The sequence below is a fragment of the Anser cygnoides genome, chromosome 1, assembly GCF_040182565.1.
Source record: "Anser cygnoides isolate HZ-2024a breed goose chromosome 1, Taihu_goose_T2T_genome, whole genome shotgun sequence".
NCBI classification, from domain to species: domain Eukaryota; kingdom Metazoa; phylum Chordata; class Aves; order Anseriformes; family Anatidae; genus Anser; species Anser cygnoides.
In genome coordinates this window covers 38,346,900-38,362,574 of record NC_089873.1, presented here as the reverse complement: position 1 = coordinate 38,362,574, position 15,675 = coordinate 38,346,900, and the positions used below count along the sequence as shown (strand labels likewise).

Sequence of the window (15,675 nt, the reverse complement as noted above, 5' to 3'; positions counted from 1 at the left end):
TGAAATTTATTCATTGGGATTTTTCCTCCTCGATAGTTGAACCCTATGGAAACCATGCCAGGTTCATCCAGTGATCGCAGGGGGAGAGTGGTCTGGCACCCACTGCAGTTTGAAGATAAAGATACTGTCTTGGGTTTGGAAATGTATACTGGCGTAGAACATCCTGCAGGAGCAGCCGGGAAACAGCACCACAGCACCTGCAACCCAACTCCTCTTGGCAGCAGGCCTGGCAGGTTTCTGTAGCTTGAGAAGAGCATGCATTCAGATGTGATATTTTAAGAGCCAGTCTCTCCTGAGGATGGTGCTGACATTAACCTCTTGCCTGCAGGTGACTCACCTGGTCTTGTAGCTGAATTTAGCCCTGGTGCCCAGTGGCCTGCTCACGCTGATACGCTTGTCTCTGTCTTAACACCACGACCCTCCCTGCCTTAAAGTATAGCCAGTGTTCATCTGCCTCTGTGTGACAGCCCATTTAATTAACGTGAGCCACAAAATTCGCCTTACTAAGAAAGATCTGGTCAAAGCACACGTGAGAGAGGCAGCTCTCTTTTTCAGCTGAACTTCTTTCCCTCTGCCAGGATTCACTATCTGGTACAGCTGGCTCATCCTTCGGGCACGTCTGCGTGCTTCTTGCTTTAAATCCCAAATTTCACAGGTGAAATCCAGCATGAGTTCTTTGGCCTCAGGTTCCAGGCACAAGGTGTGAAAACTTTTTGCAAACTCTTCTGCAACGACACCAACACCATTCACTTGAGGGCGCAGGATGGTAGAGCTGCGGGGTCGTGCGAGCTGTGAGCACGTTGTCCTGCTGCCCCACGGCTCCTCCGTGAAGGACACATCATGTCCCGGGCCCAATGGAAGTGGGTCACCAAGGTCTGCTGCCAAATGGGAGAAAATGATAACAAAATAAATGTAGTAATGTGGAAAATGTTCTTACTTCGTGCTTTGCCTGACGCTGGTGGTGCCTTTTCGCTGGACTGGATAGTGCTTAATGGATGGGATTGGAGTGTAGTGAAGCATCCCAGTACGAATTTTGAGCCTACAGAAAGAATATTAACCCTTTGACTGCCTGCTTCACCAAGGTGCCCCACCTCGGGAAAAACAGAATATTCATGTGGTCAGCCCTCTTCCGGTCTTCTTGCTACAACAGGGTCCTTAAAAATCATTTACTTAGTTTTTTCATCTGTCCATTTTATATTTGTTTATCTGGATTAAAGTGAAGAGCAGAGACAGGCAGAAGATGAACTGTAAACCCCTGAACAAGACTCTGCTCCTTGTGCTCGCCAATTCCCTCAGATAACCCTGCTGAATAATTTGCAGAGGATTTTTTTCAAAGCAGCACAGACTGCTCAAAATAAATTAGACCTCATAAGCCCTTTTGCCCTTCATAACTTTGCAAGACTTTCATGTGTTAGGTGTTTTGCTTTTTCTCCTTTTGATTTCACTGTAATTTATAATCATCAGGAATACACAAAACATTTCACAGTGGCCAGCCAGTTAATGAGTGCTAAGATTTATTATTTACTGTACTATGCTACTGTGTGTTAAGAACCTCAGATGAAGAGGTAACACACACAAAATCTCCTGTTTCATCTAACACAAAAGAGAGCTCTTAAACTTGCAAAAATCCATCAAGTTATGTCAGGGTGAACGCTCAATATGATATTGCTCTTGTAGGGTTGACTGCAAGGACCTTTTATGAAAGGTTTACTTGCAACCATCTCTCTGCCTGGAAAAGCTGTTTGGGACAAAATATTGTACAGAAAATATAGTACAGAAAATATCAAAAAATATTGAGATTTTTTTATTTTTTATTTTGGAAGTTGAGAAATGTTCCATGTACTACCCCAAGAAGAAATGCCAATAAAATTAGTTTAATATTGAGCACAGAGCTCAAGAACTCATTGCCATGTGGTATTTCAGATGTTAGAAGTAATTGGATGAAGTCAAAGAAGGACAAATGTCAAGGCCACAGTAAACTCAACAGGAATGGATGGACGCATTGGTTACTGAGAGGGATCAGCAGGATATATGGTGGGAAGCTCCACCCCGCTCCTCTCCCATTTCAAGCATGCCTCCTTACATATTTGTAAGCTGTTTGATTAATTTGTGGCTGTTTGACTAAATCTGGTATGTACTCAACAAAACTTGGTTGAATTGTATGGTCAAAAAGATGTGAGAGCTCCGCCTAGTTCCAACCAGCAAGCGTGATCTTCACATATTTTATTTCAAAGCCATAATTGTTTCTTCATCTGCACACAAAACCTTGTGTTGGTTAGTTGCCTAGAGAAACTGAAAGCATGTTTTGGTAAAATATGGCTGCATCTTTGACTTTTCTGGGGCTCACAGTTGTTGTTAAAAAATGCAATGCCTTGCAAATAATGCTGAAATTTTCTTCTTTGTCTTTCATATAACAAGGAAGATCACTAAATAATTTATCTTTCCTGCCTTTTTTCCTAGAGCATGCTTCCCTGAGGAGCTGCAAGGCACGATTCCTGACCTAGCATTGCCGCAAACCTTTCTCTAAGTGACCCGTGCTGTTGCGTGCTCTGAGCTCAGATTTCTGACCAACTTTGTTCTACCATTCCCCATTTGCTTAATTATTTATGTCTGACCCAGTTTGTTTATATTTACATTTTCATTGTTGGTTGTGCATGCAATATAACACACCTTGTGGGCTGTGTGTTCCACTCCTCTGCCTTTACACTTTGTGCTGAAGCCATACAAAAAAACACATGCTTGAACATGCCCATGCAAATCAGGTGTTGAGCCAAAATAGTATAGTCCTTAATTACGGCTCTAAGTCAAGTAAAAATCTGATTTTTCTAATCAGGTGTTAAACACAGTTTAGTTTTAAAGAGAAGAGCAAATTTATGATGATTTACAGTGTATTTTTGATCAGAGGTAGTTTCTTTAAAAGATATGATTTTCAAAGAAAGTGTGAATTGCATCCATAATTTTTGCTGGATCAGTTTTTCCTGCCAAGTGCACGTGTCCATCATTCACTTTCTCTTCCACCTTCATCTGCATTTTGTGTTTATTATCCAAATACATCTGAGAGCCTTGCCGAATTCTTTTAAAGCACCATGCACTTCCCTTGGATGCACCTGCTGAGCCCTCCCCATTCTCTAAACTAGCTGTTTATAGCAGTGTTCAGCATGAAATGCAAGTAAATAAATTCAGTGGAGTGATGTTTTTTGACATTTGGAAAGACCTAGATGCTAAGAGCACTCTGACAATTTCACGGTGGTGTCATGCTGGGGCTTGTGCTGGAGTGGCCACTCCAGCAAGGCTCCCCAGCAGGGTTCACAGCCTCACCAGCACCAGGTTTGCATCTCTCAGTCCATCCACTGATGATTTCTGCCACACAGGCCACTCATTGGCACGCTCAGAGTCCCAAATCTCTACATCGAGCCAAGTCCCAGCATCTTACGTCTTGGGTGTACTCCTTGTTGGAATAGCTGCGGATGATTTGCAAAGTATCCCTGAAACAGAAAGCCTTAAAAATAATTTGCCCAATATATGGTGAGTCTCAGTGTCACTTCAATAATGTTGAAATTATTTCAAATTGAAATTTTCCTTTTGAAAAAATATAGAGGGACATTTCATTTTATAGACTTTCTTACCTTCTAATGAAATATTTGTATATTACATGGCAGTGGAGAATTTCAATTAAGGTATAATACATATGTATATATAAGAAACAACAACAACAACATTATGGACAACTTCTGGCTAGTTCAGAGTGGAACACTGTATTCTATTTTCTCTATTAAATGTTTTATGCTTGTTGTAGTTAAACAACCTTTTTCAAGAATGAAAACGAGCCATTCTTGTTATATTATTCAAACTGTCATACATTTTCCAAGTTGTCTCTATGTATTGGAAAACATTATGTTATGGAAAGTAAATTATTTTAATCCATATTAAGCAGCAGCTGATTACAATGCTTTTTTAATAATTCAAGTCAGCTGTAAACTAACCAAGTATTTTTTTTTCTTAGCTATTATGTCATAACAGCATATTACATTATGCACCAGTAATTCTGATATCACAAAATAATACAGAAATAGCAAAAATAATATACGAAGACTTATGCTCATCTGGAATGTGAGAAATCACAACAGCATACAAATGCTTTTAAACTAAATTTCTTCTTTTTTTCTTTAAAAAAGTTATTTTTTGTTTCAAAAACAATTGCTGTCATGAGAAATGTTTTCAAGGTTGCTGTGATTTTGCAAATAAAGACAATAATCAACACTTCTGTCAAAAGGCCATTTTCCTGGCTGCCAGGGGAGCAGCCCCATGACCCAACATGCTCTGTCAGAACCCGTGCCCACCTGCAGGGCACTGAAGTGCTGCCTGAGGCAGTGCGTTGCTTTGAGAAGGTGGCAATGGGCGACGGGTGGATGGCCCAGAAGAGGTCAGAATGTCATGGATTTGGGGAGAGAAGTGGAAGTGTAAAGAAACATTTGCGGGTTTCAGATACAATAAAATTAAGGCATGATATTAGTGAAATTAAGAGCTGACATGGACAGTCTTCCTCTTCTGTCAGAGATATCAAGGCTGGGACATTTATCAGTGTGTGCATTAAAGTCAGGGAATTTATTTCAGATGAACATATTTCCACCTGTGTTGAGTGCCTGGTGCCTGTACCATGCACACACTGCACCCAGTAATATCCTGTGTCTGCTACTGGCCAGGCAGGTGCACGCCACAGCAGTGGTTTATCTCTAGCAGCAGCTAAAAGCTCTTCACAAGTTCTACCAACTTTCACCTTCATCAATAACCCAGCTCACTGAAGAAAGTATATGTTTCAGCCGTGTTGTTCCTCATCTTTTATTTCTTCAAACTACAGGGCCACAGAGCAAATATCCAAGACTTGTGACATTTCTAGCCTGGCAAACACTGGGAAAGTAAAGGCCATAGATCTGACTTCTATCATAGAACCGTTTCTAATACAGAAGGACTGTGGAATAACAGCAGGGCAATGCCATTTCTTTTGTAAGGGCTCCACCTGTAATCTGAAGGCATCATTTGCTCTGCAGCAAGCCACAGTATGGAAAGAGCCACAGAGAAGGTGTGGCATATAGTTTCTCACCTCAGAGGTAGAAGTGCTGTGCAATGTTCCTGCACCAGAAGTGGGAAATCCACCCGTGGGACCGCATCCTGCATGGCACGCGTGCTGCCAGGAGCCACGCGGGATGTGTGCCGTGAGGACAGGCAGCTGGAGATCACGACAGGGGGATGTGCCAGAGCCTCAGCTCACTTGGTCACCTCATTTAGGGTCCTGTGGTGACATCCTCATGTGGTGCATCCATCTGGAGCAGCAGTGCTAGCAGCTCTCCCCATGGCTGCCTCCAAACATCACCGGGAGGAGGAGGCTGCACAGACAGACTGTAACTGGACCCTGAGAAATAAATCCATTTTGAAAGCACAGATAGCCACCAGAAATCAGGAAATGAGCAGTTGCTCAGCAGGCAGAATAGTCCACTCCAGGCAGCCAACACATCCAGGCCCATGGACATCTGTAGGCAGGCAGTATTTTTCTTTTATATTGCGGTCAGCGGTGAAGAAAAAGCACAAAACATTTATATTTTTCTGCAGGTGATGTGTGCAATTCATTTCTTGGTGCAGTGAGAAGTGTAATGTGGCACCTGTGGCCAGTCCTGGCTGCAGGGGACTAATTAACCCCAATGATTACCTGGTTCACTTTGAAACATAAGCTGCTTTTCTTCACCACAAGTCAACCTCTGTAACATATAAAATCTGTAATGTCTGCTTAGAGACGAACACGTTTTGATATACTTAAAAGGGGGGAGGACACTTTCTGACACATCACCAAACAAGAGTTTTCAGAGTGTTTTTTTTTCCCCTCTGCAGCCCTGGAAGTGCCAGACCTCTCCATTTCCCTTGCAGCTGCATTAACCGGCCATTTCTTCTCAATTAGGAAGAAGTAATCAGCTGGCATAGTCTGTTCCTGGTGCAATGGACTGAAAAATATCACATTATTTATTTTGGATTAACTGAATGAGGCTGGAAAGATTCATTTCTTCTCAGTCTGCTTTGACAATGTAATTTGTTACATGGCATTTAATTCTACAAGGTAGAATTAAGCTGGGAAAATGGAGGATATCAGACACTGTCTGCAAGGGAGTTCAGTGCCTGTGAAGGACTGGGTGCCCTGGAACCCCATGGGCTGGACCAATAAGCCATGGGACATGAGCCATACACCATTATTTTGTAAGTGGAAAATGATTATTTCCATATGACCCTATTTTTTTTTTATTATTTTATTTTATTTTATTTTATTTTATTTTATTTTATTTTATTTTATTTTATTTTATTTTATTTGTGGTTATTGCCATCTATAACACCAGTTACAGAGATTTCAGCAACAGAGACCTATCTACTAAACGTGCACTGAATTAAATGCCAGTCAAAACCTCTATCAGTCCAAAGTGATTTATCAGGGGGTGAATCAGCAGACAGAGGTTCGGGAGATCTGGCTAATGTTTCAAGCCTTGCCTTCAGGCTGTCTCTCTTTTATACTTGTCAGCTTGTCTCCATCATCTGCATCGACCATTAACACCTTGGGGACAGGACCATCCCTGGGAAGGGTCTGTACAGCACCTAGCACACTCTCCTCCTCCTCCTCCTCCTTCTCCTCCTGCTCTTCCTCCTTCTCCTCCCAAGCTCTGTTGTGCACATCTGTGTGCTACCACCATGCATAATCATCAAAATTGTTCTTTATGTACTGTTAATGCAGCAGGGGAGAAAATTTTATCCTTTTTTTTTTTTTCTTTTCCCCTCTGACTTCACTTGCCCAACCTGTTTTAAACACACAGCACTGTTGCAGAAAAGTCACTCTCATAACTTTACCTTACTTTAATTATTTCTTAATTCCTTCATGTTTTCCTTGAAAGCACTGTATTTTTGTCCTTTCTCCATACTTCCTGCCGGCTACAGGAGTTGAAGCTAATTCATGCTAAGTGCTTTGGGCCAAATTTTGCATGGCTTTACATGGCGAAAATCAAGGGACTTTCAAATAGTGCAGAACTCACTCCACTGTCTCTTAAAATGTACTCCATTTAGGCAATATTGTTAGCTGTACTATGAGAGAGGTTGTGATTACTAGGTTCAGACGCAGCTCAGGCAAGCATTGAAACTTAGAAACTGTTTTTCCATTCCTTCCTTCCTTCCTTCCTTCCTTCCTTCCTTCCTTCCTTCCTTCCTTCCTTCCTTCCTTCCTTCCTTCCTTCCTTCCTTCTTTCCTTTCTCTTTCTTCCTTTCTTTTCCTTTTCTTCCTTTCTTTCCCAGCTTAAAGTATTTTCTTACAGAAAAGAAAAAGCTGTGAGAAACCCTGGTAGGTCACCTGTCCACCCCTGCAGGCACAAGGCAACTCACCTCTGTATAAACCATTGCTGACACATGTTCATCTGACTTTGCACTTCTTCATATAGAATTGCTTCCTACTTTTCCGCACCATTTCTCCAATTTGTCACACTCACATTGAAGTCCAGGCATTTCCTTCAAAGTGCTTGCAGTCCCTCCTGGCTACATACCAGCTGCCCCTTAGTACCTATTCTCCCTTTTCCAGCACCTCAAGCACCATAGAAAATACTGACTTGCCCTGGACTTTAGACAGACCTCTGAACCCTCATTCATTATAATTTTCTGGCTTGGCACTAAACCTCTGATAATTACTTCTTGAGTGCAGGTTAGGCAACGACCTTATAGTGGCTCCAAGAACATGTTACTACAGTCTGATTTTAAAAATGCCAGGGGAAGCAAGGGGTCAAAACCCCTACTACACTTATGTTATCTGACATCTTTTGATTTTCTGTTTTCCAGCAGGCTTCTGGCACTGCCTGGGAAGAAAAATGAGGTAACTCTGCCATGTTTCATTCTTGAGAAGTCCATATTTGTTGTGGTTTTTGGTGCTTATAGATAGCATGCTTCTATGCCCCAGAAATTAAATCAAGGCTGGTGGATCCATATCTTTCCTAGTTTTCCTTTCCTCTTCTTAAATAAATACAGTAATTTTGCTGCTTTCCAGTTTTTCAATAATATCTGTTAATTGTTTTGAAACTGCGTTGCACCTTACTGTTTGGGTTTTGGCTGGACGTTGTGTAAGAAATTCCTGCCTCACAGCACCTCCTGCCTCCCTGTCTCTCTCCACTCTGTCTCTCTAACACTTTTTCCTGCCCTCAAACCACACTTAGCCCTCTCCTGCACGTATAAGTAGAGTTGCTGAGGTCAGACTGTAAACTGTGTCGATGCAATTTTGCCAGTTAAAAAATCACACTCTCCCCCTTTATTTGAGAAGGACTATTTTAACCCAAGGTTTATCAGCAGTCTGGTTTGTAGAGCATAAAAGAGGCAGAGATGAGCAGCCAAAAGATGTTGCCACTGGGCAGCTTCAAAGCACAGCCTCCTCCAGCACCCTGGGCACTCAAAGGCGAACATCCTTGGTGCTAGACAATTGGAAAAACACTGTTTTGGCTAAGCTCACGCTTCAATTTTTAGACCAGAACATTTCCTCTTTGCTCTGATGTTGGTTTTGTTAGTCCTTGGATCAAAATCAGTGAAGACTCTCAGTTTTGTAATTGTTTGTGTCATTTTTGGTGCTCTCTGCTATAAACTTTAGCTCCTTGCTGGTGCCTGAGCTTGCCTTGACTGCCTCCTAGCCACCACACAACTTACAGGCTGTTTTGTTCATAGCTTTTATTTCTCTTGCTAGCTGAATTTTGAGCCTTGACCTTTCTTATGCTTCCTTTATTCATTCTTTGTAACTTGACTGAGTTTCTCCTTTCTGTGCAACTGCCCTCTCAGATATTCCCAGTAAAGCTCTGAAGGGGCCTCAGGATGGTCCAGTGCTGAAAACTAAAGGACCAAAGTCATAGAATCACAACATCATAGAATGGCTTGGGTTGGAAGGGACCTTAAAGCCCACCCAGCTCCAACCCCCTGCCATGGGCAGGGACACCTCCCACCAGACCAGGTTGCCCAAAGCCCCATCCAGCCTGGCCTTGAGCACCTCCAGGGATGGGGCACCCACAGCTGCTCTGGGCAGCCTGTGCCAGGGCCTTACCGCCCTCACAGTAAAGAATTTCTTCCTAATATCTAATTTAATCTCCCCTCTTTTAGTTCAAAACCATTCCTCCTTGTCTTGTCATTATCTAACTGAGCAAAAAGTTGCTCTCCATCTTTTCTTTAAGCCTCCTTTAAGTACTGGAAAGCTGCAATAAGGTCACCCTGGAGCTTTCTCTTCTTCAGGCTGAACAGCCCCAGCTCTCTCAACCTTTCTTCATATGATAAAATTCTCTCTATATTAATTCAGCAAATTGTGATGGTTGTTGCTGTGGATCCACTGAATAAATAATCTTAATGTACCGCTATCCTGATCTGCTGGAGGACTGCAAAGGAATCCAAATCTAACAGTGAGCCTGCCTCCAAATTTGCATCTCTATCCGCAGTTATAGGTAAGAGCATTTTTGAGTGGAGTTATAAGCAAAGGAGCTACTGCAAGATGTCCAGAAACCAGTGGGTTGCCTGGCAGACCAAAGCAAGTTTGGTGCTGGGAGGGCAGTGTCTCTGGGAGAGAAAGAAGCTGTCTCTTCCCCTGCCCTGGTCCCCAGCCAAGAAGAGCACCTGGACATCTAACGAAGGCTGGCAGCTGGGAGGACAAGTGTGGGGCCAATATAGCCTGCTTGTGAGGCCATTAAAAAGCAGCTGGGTGTGAAAAGATAGACCTGTGATGCTGCCAAGTTCAGCCAGACCAGTGGCATGATGAGCTTCCCAGTTGGTAATCCGTGCATTACTGCAGAGCTGCATGTGGAGGCTTTGCCATTTTTTCCCAACATATTGAGCCATTACAGGTGAGAATATGAACAAACTTTCATTTCTTAACCTGTGTCTTTCTTAACCTTTCCTTTTTTATGTGAGAATTTACTGCAAATCTCATGAGACCTGGTGTACTGGGTTAGTTCTCTGGTGCCAGCATCCTCTGGTGTCACTGTATTGCAGCCCTGGCAGTGAGCTCTGGGGTGACCTGTTTATTTATGTGCAAATGCACATTTGATATTCCCACTGCATGTACCTGGGCGAATAAGCCTCCCAGAGGCTGATGTGAGGGAGGGAGTTGTAGCTAGCTTGGAGCTCGTAGATCCAAGGATGATTTACAACAATTGAGTCCTTCTAGACACAAGCTAACTCTCTGCAAAACCAGTTTCCAGAGCACAGTGGGATTATTGGGCAGAGATACCCTGGCTGACCCTGCATGGAGCTGAATGTATTAATCTGGGTTAATACACTCCCCAGATAAGTTGAATACCAAATAAATCAAATGTCAGGCAAATCAGGCAAATGTCCACACTGGTGGATCTATATCCAGTGTAGCTGGCTCATTGAGAGCTGATTGCAGACTGATTTCTGAGAAATCTGAATCAACTGGACCTTAAATAAAGTGAAAATCCATCAAAGTCTGAAAAGAATGAGGTCCCTCAGGTTTTGGGCTTTGTGAAAAGCATAAATACTAGCTTGTTCATTTCGGTTGCATTTTGCTTGCAAGATAATCCTTAAGTCAGAAATCTATTTTAAAAAGGGGATGAATAATGCATATTTTACATTTAGAGAACGAATTACATTGGGAATCTCAAAATATTTTGCAGACACTGAAGGGTAAAGCCTTTCAGTAGACCTCAAAAGGAGGTAAAATTATAACATTATAGGTGCTTAATAGGTGGCAAAACAGATAGACCAGTTGTTGCAGGACCCACAGGAAAATCCGTACAAAGCTGAAAATAGCATGCAAGTCTTCCAAAATTCTTAGCATTTTCTGCCTTGCTTCATGTCAGCACACTAATTCTCTGACATATTTAGATTGCCACATAATACTTTGTTTTTCCAGATGATAAAGAGAGCTAATTCTCATTTAAACAAATGACTTTTCAATCTCTATAAATTAGGAAGCAGGCAGCATTTCCTCCAGCTGCCATCCAGCAATTACACTGTTTGGAAATGGTACACAGTGATTTGTGATAGTGTAATCCCTTTGGGGTGTGGAAGTAGCTCCAGAGTCAGGCTTGATTAGAAATGCCCAGTTGACTGCCAGGGACACATTTCAAGCAGGCTTATTGTGGGGAGCTGATATAGTTGTAAGCACAAGTCAAACAGCCAAACATATAAACGACCCAATCTGCATTTGCAAAGCTAAACTGTGCAGCTCTAAACCCATTTTCTGGCCTAAGGAGTGCCGCATGCCAAGCACATAGCTAGAAAAACAGTTCCTCGCGTGCGCTCAGAACAGGGAGCGATGTTAATCCGGGGAGCTCATCAGTGTTTGCAGACTGTCAGCTTTAATCTCGGGGCGTCGTTGCACCAGGAGCACATTTTAAACCTTATGAAACGTATATCCACAAACTCTTCTGCATATCCACAGAAAGCTAATACAAACCAACTCCAAAGACAAAGCTAGTCTTTTAAAACCTGTGCCAGAGCCTTCAAATTTTCTCTGCTCACTTGAAATCCGTCTTTAAATTCCATGTTGTTTTTTTTCTGCCTTTGCTTAACACAAGACAAAGAGCAGCCAGACAGAGGAAATGACAACAGGAACATTTCCTCGTGTTGTCTCTCAAAATCTTATGCATTACACAGAAATTTTTTTCTTAGAGAGAGACAACTGAAAGGTATTTTAAAAACTGAAAACAAAATAATTGAGGACGTCAGCAAGCAGATTCCTATTCAGACATCAGGCCTGGGGATGCTGAGGCTGATGTGTGTGATTTCTCTCCTGAGCTGAACTCTGCTTTCCTGGGTGTGCTCTGAGCACAAATCCCACCAGGTCCCTTCCAACAGCCTGCATGCAGCTGATGTAAAGCCCTCTGGCCAGCCACCAAAGGATGCAACCTGCAGACGAGTAAACCTACTATAAGCTGCTGCTCTGTCCTGGCAAGCAGGTACACTGGATCTCCCTCTGCAGTTATAAAACCTACTGGATGTGTTTGCAAAGCTAGCATAAGAGGACAGTGAGCTACAGGTCCTACCAGCTACCTCGTGGAGACAAGGGACTGCTTTCTACAAGCACAGCAGCTCTTCAGGTCTTGTTGAAAATTCAATGGAAAAAAAAAAGGGGGGGGGGGGGGGGAGGTTTCTGTTCCTTGACGGCTCTGACAGACCAGCCAGTGCAGCGTAACTATAACTGCAATGCAGTGTTACTAATGAGATCTGGATCACAGTGAGCTACTACATTATTAGCCTGGCTCGAATTTCCATTTCAAGTTTGCATTTATTTTTTCACTTTCCTAAATCTACCATATTAACGTGGCACCAGACATATCCACTGGAAAAGAAAACAAAACTTCTGACCCTGAGGGGAAGGATGGCAGGGCTTCTGGGGTGGGTGGGTGGTAACATCTCTTTAACCTTGGCTTGCAAGGAATTCAGCACCTTGTCAACTTTACTTTCAAAACTTATATTCCTGATCAACGTCATTCATGGAAATTGCCCTAGCTATCACATCACTTAGTCACGCTCATTCACCCAGAGCTCGTGTCTGAGTTGGAAGCTGCTTCAAAAAAACACCTTGGTTCAGTTCTCCCTCTTGAAAAACGTTATTCCTGTTTAATCATTCTTGGAGGTAAGAGGCAGGGCCAGGTTTTGCCTCTTGCAGGGTGTCCTGCATGTCTGATAGAAGTGCAAGGGCCCTGAGCTGAGTTATTCTAAGACAAGTCATGTTGATCCAAAAAAAATTCCATCATGGAGGTGAGAGAGGTATTTTTAATCCATTAGGATGCTAGTTATGATTACTATATGAAACAACTAATCTCCGCTGACAGGGCTTCAAACAGCATGCCATGTAGCCCAGACCTCAGTCTCAGTAAAGCTGAACATCTTTGCATACAAATTGACTTTGTTTCTTTTTTTGGTGAAAATCCTCATATTTTCATCTCAAATCCCTTCTCAGAGGTGTAATTATTTAGTGTTGTTTACTACGTTCCTTAGCTGAAACAAGTAACAGCTTTGCCAAGAGTGTTCTCCCTCTTGCCTCCGCATCAGGAGGAGTTTAACATGCTGACAGTATCCAATATGGTCTTCCCTGATGAGCCAAAGCAAGTTTTCCAAGGGCTTTTCGCGGAAGGTGGCACTGATCCAACCCCAAGGGCGATTTTTCTCGTAAATGCATGTTATGTAAAACATGAAAGTCACTCACCTTTGAGGAATCCAGCCCAGCTTCCTCTCAGGCTGCTACTTAGTGATGAACAAAGGTGAAGCCAAGACTTCTGTGCCCCACAGTGAGGGTTTGGGGGCTACATACCACTTCCAGTCTTGCGCAGGCTTGAAACTTGGAGCAGAGCTTATCGTTTGCATGTGTCCAGAAACCATAACAGATAAACATCTCAATACTGCATAGCAGAAGCACTACATCAGGGGGCCTTGAACTCTCCCAGAGTGAAAAAGGGGTGTTTTTACTCAGATTTCATGAACAGGAAAATTGTCATCCCTTTTGCTTACTGCACCTGCAGACACAGCTCACCTGGACTAGCCCATAGATGGAGAGGCATCCCAGCTTCAGGAGTGAACTTCCACTTCTGCCCTTGCAAACAGAGGTTAGTACTGCTTTTTTTTTTCCTATTTTTTTCCCTACTGTTCCAGTTTACAGCCCACTTAAGAGCAGGAGGTCATTTTTTTGAGAACTACCCCCACGCTAAGACTGGTGTGAGCAGAGGTAAAATAAAGAGAGGAATTTTCTTTATTGTGCAACTAACTTTTTGCTCTGTTTCAATTTTCCTTTTTATTCCTGTGCTTATTTCTCCTTTACATTTTCATTCACTTTTTTCCACATTTTGTGTTTCTCCTCACCCTTCCTTCCCACCTGTGTAGCAGTGGGTGGTGGATTTCCAGGTAAAACGTCTTTCCCTCAGCTTGAACATAAATGACCAGGGGCTCCTCTTGGTTCAGATATGTGCTTTAAGGTTAGGCTAGAGCAGATGCTGGTTCCTCATGGGAGTTCAGGATTTCAGCATCCCTCTGCTTTGCTTGAGCAGGCTGTTGGTGAGGAAGAGGGAATCTGCAGCTGTTGAAGAGCAAGAGGTGGTGCTGTTGTGCTCACGGCACGCAGCTGGAGAGCCGGCTATACTGCCACAGGGACAACATGGAAAGACATTTTGGAATGGTGGGCCACCTTAAAGTGCCTGAAGTTGACCTGTCCAATCATCCAGCATCTAGCCTTTTTATTTGTTCTTATTGCTCATTTTACCTCCAATATATTCTGATAAACAAAACAAATGACAGTGGCAGACAAGGTTCTACACTGAAATTAAACACAGCTGATCTTTATGTGTAGGCTCACACAAAGTAACTTTCGCCCCTTGCCCACGAAGCTGCAGAAACAGCAGGAAGTCTGGCTGAATCTGAGTAGCAGCAATCCAAGGGGTAAAAAGAACAGCAAACCACTCACAAATAAAATTTCTTTCCCTTGTACCTTGGGGAAGGAACTGTTGTGCCACAGACAACATCTCAGTGCACAGCACACTGGTTTCAAGGGACTTGATGGTGGGGGTCAACAAGAAGTGCAAGTACCCAGCTGGCATTAGTGCAAAAAACCTCTCTGCCCTGTAAGTCTCTGTACCCAACGCAGCACAGGGCAAGGAGACGTTATTATATATCATAGGTGCATATAAATGATTGCTATGTTATGTTATTTTTGTCACATTTTGTTATTACATTATATGCCATGCTGCCTTATTATGTTACAGTAATTTATGTTAGCTTATGTAAGGGAATACCAGCATTTCAAAATGCATCCCAGGCTCTGTCTACACAGGGTCAGTATTTTGCTCTTACTGCTTGGGCATGTGCTAAAGCAGCAACTAAAAAGTGCAGCCAGGACCAGTCTGGTTGTGTCATGCACTGTGAGCAAAGAAAACGGGACAATCCTGTGACTTGCTGCAAGATGTCAGGGCTTGCCATCAGGATTGATGAAGGCAAGAGGGAAAGGGAAGAGCAGACAGCCCAGAACTACCAGGCTTTCAATCCTGTTTTTCACCTTACAGCAAGAAATTGCAGCCCTGTTGCTCAACCTGGAAGGTGTCACAGCTCCTCTTTCTGCCCAAAGCCTTTCCAAGCACCCCTGTTGCACAAGGGCACAGGCAAGATGGGAGCCGGGATGAGGCTCCACCTGAAGATGAACATTGCTTTCATTGTGCTCAGCTCTGAAGTGCTGAGCATCGCAAGCCAGCTGCACCCAGAGCAGGGCTCTGTGTCCCATGGCGCATGGAGAGCCCATGGAGACGAGGCAGTGCTGCCCCCAGATCACAGCACCCCGTCCTCCTCACACAGCCCCCCAGCATCAGCAGGTGTGCCGGGACGTGTGTCAGTGTTAGGAAAAGGCAGACGGGGAGGAAGGATGATAATAGCCCTGCCACGCTTTGTTTTGGGACACCAGCAGCTGGATGGGAGCACTGGTGGGGACAGCAGACCCCAGCCTGTCCCAGCACTTCACCCTTGCTGTCACACGTTTGCTGGTCCCGTGCAGCTCCAAAACCAAGATGCTGGGGGTGCCTGGACTATTTGGCCTCTAGGATGCCACCTGAGAGGTTAGAGGTGGAGAGTGCTGGTGTGGCCCGGGGGCGTGATGTTCTCCTGGCAGCACGCCTGCACTGCAGCAAGGAC

The 15,675-nt window shown here is 43.6% G+C and overlaps 2 long non-coding RNA genes across 4 annotated transcripts; one reads left to right on the top strand and one right to left on the bottom strand.

The window, feature by feature from the left end:
* Positions 1-1,793: 1,793 nt before the first annotated feature.
* Positions 1,794-13,510, bottom strand: LOC136790161 (uncharacterized). 2 transcript variants are annotated; one of them, XR_010829599.1, is made up of 2 exons: positions 13,214-13,510; positions 1,794-3,485 (listed from the first exon to the last, which is right to left on the bottom strand). It is a non-coding gene; the product is annotated as an uncharacterized lncRNA (long non-coding RNA). The 2 variants fall into 2 exon arrangements; XR_010829600.1 differs by lacking the exon at positions 13,214-13,510 and adding an exon at positions 5,102-9,585.
* Positions 9,732-15,303, top strand: LOC106047029 (uncharacterized). 2 transcript variants are annotated; one of them, XR_007163800.2, is made up of 3 exons: positions 9,732-9,881; positions 13,527-13,610; positions 15,057-15,303. It is a non-coding gene; the product is annotated as an uncharacterized lncRNA (long non-coding RNA). The 2 variants fall into 2 exon arrangements; XR_001213573.3 differs by lacking the exon at positions 15,057-15,303 and adding an exon at positions 14,049-14,405 and having other exon boundaries at positions 9,733-9,881.
* The last annotated feature ends 372 nt before the right edge of the window (positions 15,304-15,675 follow it).